Source organism: Capsicum annuum, chromosome 10 (genome assembly GCF_002878395.1).
Source record: "Capsicum annuum cultivar UCD-10X-F1 chromosome 10, UCD10Xv1.1, whole genome shotgun sequence".
NCBI lineage: Eukaryota > Viridiplantae > Streptophyta > Magnoliopsida > Solanales > Solanaceae > Capsicum > Capsicum annuum.
In genome coordinates, this window is record NC_061120.1 from 70,202,706 (window position 1) to 70,209,101 (window position 6,396).

Here is a 6,396-nt window from a genome sequence, read left to right on the forward strand (position 1 = left end):
AACTATCTTCTCTTGATTTTCCACGATCTTTTGTAGCATTTCCTCAATGTTACTGGCCGTTTGTTATACTTTGGCTACTAAAATTATTGTTGTTGGTTCCCACCCCAAGAGTAATTTGGCTGATCTACTACTTTCGATTGTAGGCATTACCATAGTTTGGGTTTTATGCATTGCTCACAAAGTTGATAGATTAAGGATTGGCACTACATAGGTCTGCAAAGTGCCACCATTGACACAGATTTCACACCATGATGGGGTCTACTACACCATATTCACCTGTTCCTGAGTCTGTTGCGCACCCAACTTGCTGAATTGAGTTTTAATTTAATTATGCATGGGTGACAATTGGGTAGCTAAGACAGTGATACTATCAACTTCAATCATACCGTCAACATTTTCACTAAGCATCTTGAGGTACAACCAAGCCAGTACAGATTTTCTTATGCAATATGGTTCAATAAGGTATACAACTCATCATATGTCTTCTCTAAAGCTTAACACCCTACAGTTGAATCTAGCAAAAAAATTTTATTAGGGTCAAGTTCCTCAACAAAGGTATGAGCTAGTACCTCATTGGACTGTCGATGATGTGGACAATACTGAAGAAGATCTTTGAACCTCTACCAAGCATGATAAAAGTTCTTATCTGGTTTCTGCTTGAAGCTCAAAATCTCACTGCGTAGTCTCACAGTATTACTAAATGGAAAGAATTAGATGTGGAACTTCTGGGCTAAGTAATCCTGTGTTGTGATTGAACCTGTCAGCTTAATGTTCAACCACTTTTTTTCTTCCCCCAAAAGGGAAAAGGAGAAGAGTGTCAGCCTCACATAATCAGTTGACATACCCATGGGGATGAATATGTCACTGATCTCCAAAAACTTTTGCAAGTGGACTTGTGAATCTTTATGTGTCAAATAAGTAAACTGTCCACTGTTGTGCAATAGCTGCACCATGTTTGGCTTTAATTAAAATCTACCTCCAGGAGCTGGTATTTGAATAACGAAGGTCACATTAGTCGTAAGTGAAATTGCCACTTTGCAAACTACCATGCGGGTTTGTGGATCCTCAGCTATGGGATCGGGAATATCTTGTTCCTCGTGAACCTACAGGATACAGTAGAAAATAACACCTTCTCTCCTCCATTGGTGTAAGCGTTGCTCGAGCTTAGGGTCTAGGTCAACTAACTCCCTATCCCTTGTTAGCTTACTAGCCTGTTAACTTCTACCTATAAATTCAAAAGCCAAGACCAAGTGAAAAGCTCCAAAGAAATAAAAAATAGTAAAACTAAGCTAAGACAATTGCCTATTGATAAATCCCCAGAAATGGTGCCAAAAACTTATTGTGCCTAAGCATATATGTAAATTTATATGGTCCCACCAAGTAATATAGTGGCCTTTTTCAAGCCAAGTATCGATCCCACAGAGACTTGTGTTAACAGCTGTCCAAGACTAGTTCAACTATTAAGATTAACTAAGTGCTAATGTAACCAAAAAGTAATAGTAAGTTAAAACTAAGAATGAACTAAACAATGCAATAAATTAAAGGTTTGAACAATAAATAGGGAGAAACCCAGGGCTAAGGCACTACGAACAATCATACTAAGCTATAAACTTTATTGGTTAGGTTAATTATCTTGATTGTTAGTTCACGTGATTCATACTATCACTATGGCCTTCCTAACCTCTAGTCAATTATCTAACTTAGCCCTATAACTACATCATTGAGTATGGATGTGAGAACAAAGTTAAATACATTTATATTTCATCCCATACATGAACCAAATAAGGCACATAGGTAAATTCCTATCCTAAATACAAATTATAACTCCATTCAATTAGATGATTACAATTCTATTCTATCTATTTTATCTATCCCACGTTCTATCCTCTTGTACCTCCTTTCAGGTTCACAAGATGATTATACATGTATTCTAAGGGTTGAAAATCCTTAAAATAGTGATAAAAAGTATAAATAAGCAATCAATATTAATAAACAACCAAAACCAAGTCAATTCATAACAATAATACTCATGTTCTTGGCCTTAACCCTGTAAAAAGTTGTTTAGCCGATCATGGACATAACCGTAATCAAAATTAATCAAAACATGTTCAAATATTGTAAGAAACCAAAGTAATGGAATAAAAAACCTAATTGAAGTGTTATCCAGCCTACCTTCAAGCCCCAAAGCTATCCAATATGTTTAAGCTAATGTTCAAGTGTCCTATTTATATTTGGACCAAAGTTTCCCTTATCGTGCGGACTAGGGTTCGTGGCATACTGATATCATACCAAGATACTGTAATAGATCATTTATGATGCTTCCAAGGGTGTTCCATGGATATATCACTCCATCGAGGTAGCGTTGCACGCAAAGAGGTTCAAAACGTCCAACTTTTCACCATGTTTGTCCCATGCTTTTGTCCTTCAAATGCGAGATTTGTGGTGTTGTTTCAACTTGATTTACAGATTGTATAACATCCATTTTTCATAATGATCAACTCTCCAAGACTCCTATAGCATCAAATACCATAAATTAGAGCTCAAAACGTAATGCAGTCCAAGTTGATAAACTAGTAAAGAACATAGCTCAAGCTAAGAGTACTAGTTTTGTCCTTTGATCCTTAACTTAGTGTTTTGACTCCAAACTCACTATGAACACACCTTAAACACTACAGATGCATAATTTAACACTTATATTCTTATTTATACCATTAACTAACTCATTAATCATAAGAGAAGTCCTCTAAACTAAGCTAGTTAAGGCCGGATAACCATTAGGTGCATAAATCCAACTAAAGATCACTTCACTTTTTCCTTTTCATCGGACTTAGATAGTTCTTTAAGTATCTCATTTAGCAAGTCATTTTTAATAAAATAAGGACTGATAACTTTCTTGTAATTTAGACACCTATTCAGATAATTCTACCTTCTCTATCTTAAGTTCATCAATGCTTTTATTTAAGAGATCTTTATCTTTGGTGAGATCAAATACAAAGTCTATCAAGAAACTTGCAAGAGACTTAAACTCCTTAAGAGAGTATTCCTTGAGATTTTCTTTATTGTATGAAATAATTACACCTTATAATTATCTTAATTTTTAGATTTATCCGCTAGTGCAAAAAGAGAGTCATAAATTTGATCATCATCTTCAATCACCCTCATTTAAGCACAATTATGTCAATCAGACCTCTCAGACTCACTAGAAGAGTCTCCTCAAGATGAAAGTTCCTGTTTTACAACTTTATCAGTTACAGCTCTTGTGTTGATTTTTTCAAGAACCCGAACCTTCTTCTTTTCTTTGTCACTAATGGTCTTGATATACTCTTTGTATTCAACTTTATGGAGAGGGAAATCCTTAAGGTAGTGACCTGGTTTTCTACATTTATGATACATGCCATTATCTCTGGTATACCTACTTGAATCTCCTCTTCTAGGAAATCCTTCATTTCTCCTCACAGTCTTGAGAATCCTTCTAGTGATAAGCAGTGTCGTCATCTTGTTCACTTGATTGTCCATTTTCATTGATTGTCCATTTTCAGACTTTTATGGCAGATTTTTGTCCTTCTTCTGATCACTTCTTGATTTGGCTTATTGCCTCTTAAGTTATAAGTTCTTAAGTTTCCAATCAACACATTCATGGTTAGGATTTTATGTCCCTAGCCTCAGTGATAGCATTTACTTTGCTCTCCCAAGACTTTGACAAGACATTGAGAATTTTTCAAACCTATTTGGTAGGTTTGATCACCTCATCAAGATAATGTAGTTCATTTGTGATAGTTGTGAACCTGATTCGTATCTCTTGAATATATTCACCTTTCTTCATGTGGAAAGCCTCAAATTGCATGGTAAACATGTAAAATTTTGACTTCTTAACCTAACTAGTTCTCTCGTGAGCAGTTTTCAAACATTCCCACATCTCCTTAGCTGATTCACATACAAAGATCCTATTATATTCGTTAGGACCAATACCACAGACAAAGAGTTTTTTAGCCTTGAAGTTTTTGTCGATCTTCTTCCTGTTAGTATCATCAAACTCCTTTTCTTGTTTGGAAGAAGTTAAGGTGACCTTCCAAACTTTTACATCATAGTAGGAACATAAGATCCATCACGAATCACATCCCATAATTCGTTGTCCTCGGACATGATAAAATCATACATATGAGTTTTCCATCACCCATAGTACTGACCATTAAACCTAGGTGGTTTAGTAGTGGACTGACCTTCTTTAAGATTTCGTGGTTCTTCATTTGAGATGATCCTCCCTAGATGCTAACCATTTAGGAAAAGCCTGCTCTAACACCAATCAAAAGAACATACTAGTTGCCCACCAGCTTAGGGATGTAGTCCCAAAGCAATGTATGAAGTAATAAGCAGTTGTAAATAGAAAATGCAGTGTAAGATAAATACATACATGATATTTACATGGAAATCTCCTTTCTCAAGGAGTAAAACCATGAATTACTTCTTAAGATTTTTAACCACTTCACTATATTCAAGACACTTGAATATAGGCTCCGTAGTTCGAAGGATTAAGCTCTTAATCCTATATAACTTGAAATAACTATATTACAAGATTCCACAATAATAACTCTATTGCTAACAAATGAAATAACTAACTCTAGCTAAATCAATGACTGGCTAACTAGCCTCATCTTTCAACTAACCCTAGCTGACTCAAAATAAGAGAATAGAACAAACAATACAAAACCTACAATATCTTGACTGGAAAAGTAGATTAAGTGTTTACAAATCACTAAACAAAGACTCAAATATAACACTAGTATAAGATAACAATAACGACTAAGCAAGTCCCTGTTGGAGATAAGGCTTCGCTTGGAATGGTTTGCATCAAGAGAGATTGAGTGTTCTTTTGCATATGCGAGCTTAAGTTTTCTTGTTGCAACATATTGCATATTTAAGATACAAGAAAACCTTTTGACTGGTTGGGGCAAAATGGTATTGCAACTCTGCCACCTTTTCTCACTAACTTTCTACCATTTTGTACAATGTCCAGTTGTAATGTTGATTTCCTACTAGAGGCATAGACTCGATGAACTTGGTCCTTGAGCAACTTCAATTCATCATCAAAAGTGTTGTGCATGGATCCATGGGAATCAAGTCCTAACAATGATTTGTCAATCATTAAAATTAAGGACTTAACAAAAAAATTAGCTCATGTAACAACAACAACAACAACAACAACAACAATATACCCGCTATATTCCCATAAAGTAGGGTCTAGAGAGGGTAAATGTATGCAACCCATACTATTACCTTAGAGGTGTGATAGAGAGGTTGTTTTCTATGGACCCAGCTCACGTAATAAGAATTTCATAAATAAAGCGAAAGCATAACCCATGTTTTCGACAACATATGTGAAAGTTAACACTTGTATACATTTATTTATTGTCATTGAGTCATAGCATCTTAGATAGTTGTTTCTTCTTTTCCTTTTTCCTATGCTAAGTTGGTATTTTGGAGGACCACCATCTAACCATGAATGCCTGGTGAGACATGAGTCTACATACTCATCCATCCCAATCATTCGTTTAAAAATAGGGATTTTGAAAGGATGGTCAAGTGCACCTCCTTTACTGGAAAATTATGTGGATATAGGTTAAACATTACTTTAAGTGTATATTTAATTTTACACGTTTTATGCCAAATTCCTAGCTCTGCGCTTGTCCTCACCACTCCACTCTTCTTTGAAACTTACCTTTGCGTTTAGGACCACAATGAAAAGAGAATGACTTTTGATTATTTCTGCTATGTGTGAATTGGAAGGATCTAAAGGCATATGGATTAGTAGTTTGGTTTTGCCTGTTACTTATGATGACACATGAAAGGATACCAGTTGTTTGTTGAACTTTTGATCTAATTCTTTTCCTATTAGACGGAGGATAATGTCGATGATGGCAGAGGCAAATATAAATCGGATTCAGCAAGTTCAATTGAATTTACTACTATCGACTCGAATCACACAGGACTATCTTAACGTCTAAGCCGCTAAAGTAATAGCTTAGGGCCCAAAAAATTGGTGTCCCATTTTTTCTTAAACAAATATTTAGACATACATCAAAAATAAAATCTGGAAAGGAAATAGAATAATTTAATATAGGAACCTTGGATTTTAGGGAAATGAAACAAATTGTGGGAAATAGTTTCTTATGGGAAACAAAATTTTCTTAATTATCTCGGGCCACATCATTATTCACCTTATTATCGATATTGAGTGTGACTAATAATGAGTTACTATTATTTCTTGCTTACTACAAACGAACAAGAATTACTTTTTGGTGTCTTCTTTAAAATTTCAAGAATTGCCTCTAGTTATTGAAGAGGGCAACACCATTTCGATGTCGTTATATCAACTTATCAAAATTCTTGAGCCAGATT

The 6,396-nt window shown here is 35.1% G+C and overlaps 1 non-coding gene across 1 annotated transcript; it reads left to right on the plus strand.

Moving 5' to 3' along the window:
* Positions 1 to 579: 579 nt before the first annotated feature.
* On the plus strand, positions 580 to 686 carry LOC124888262. The gene has a single exon (XR_007046393.1). It is a non-coding gene; the product is annotated as a small nucleolar RNA R71 (small nucleolar RNA).
* Positions 687 to 6,396: the final 5,710 nt, after the last annotated feature.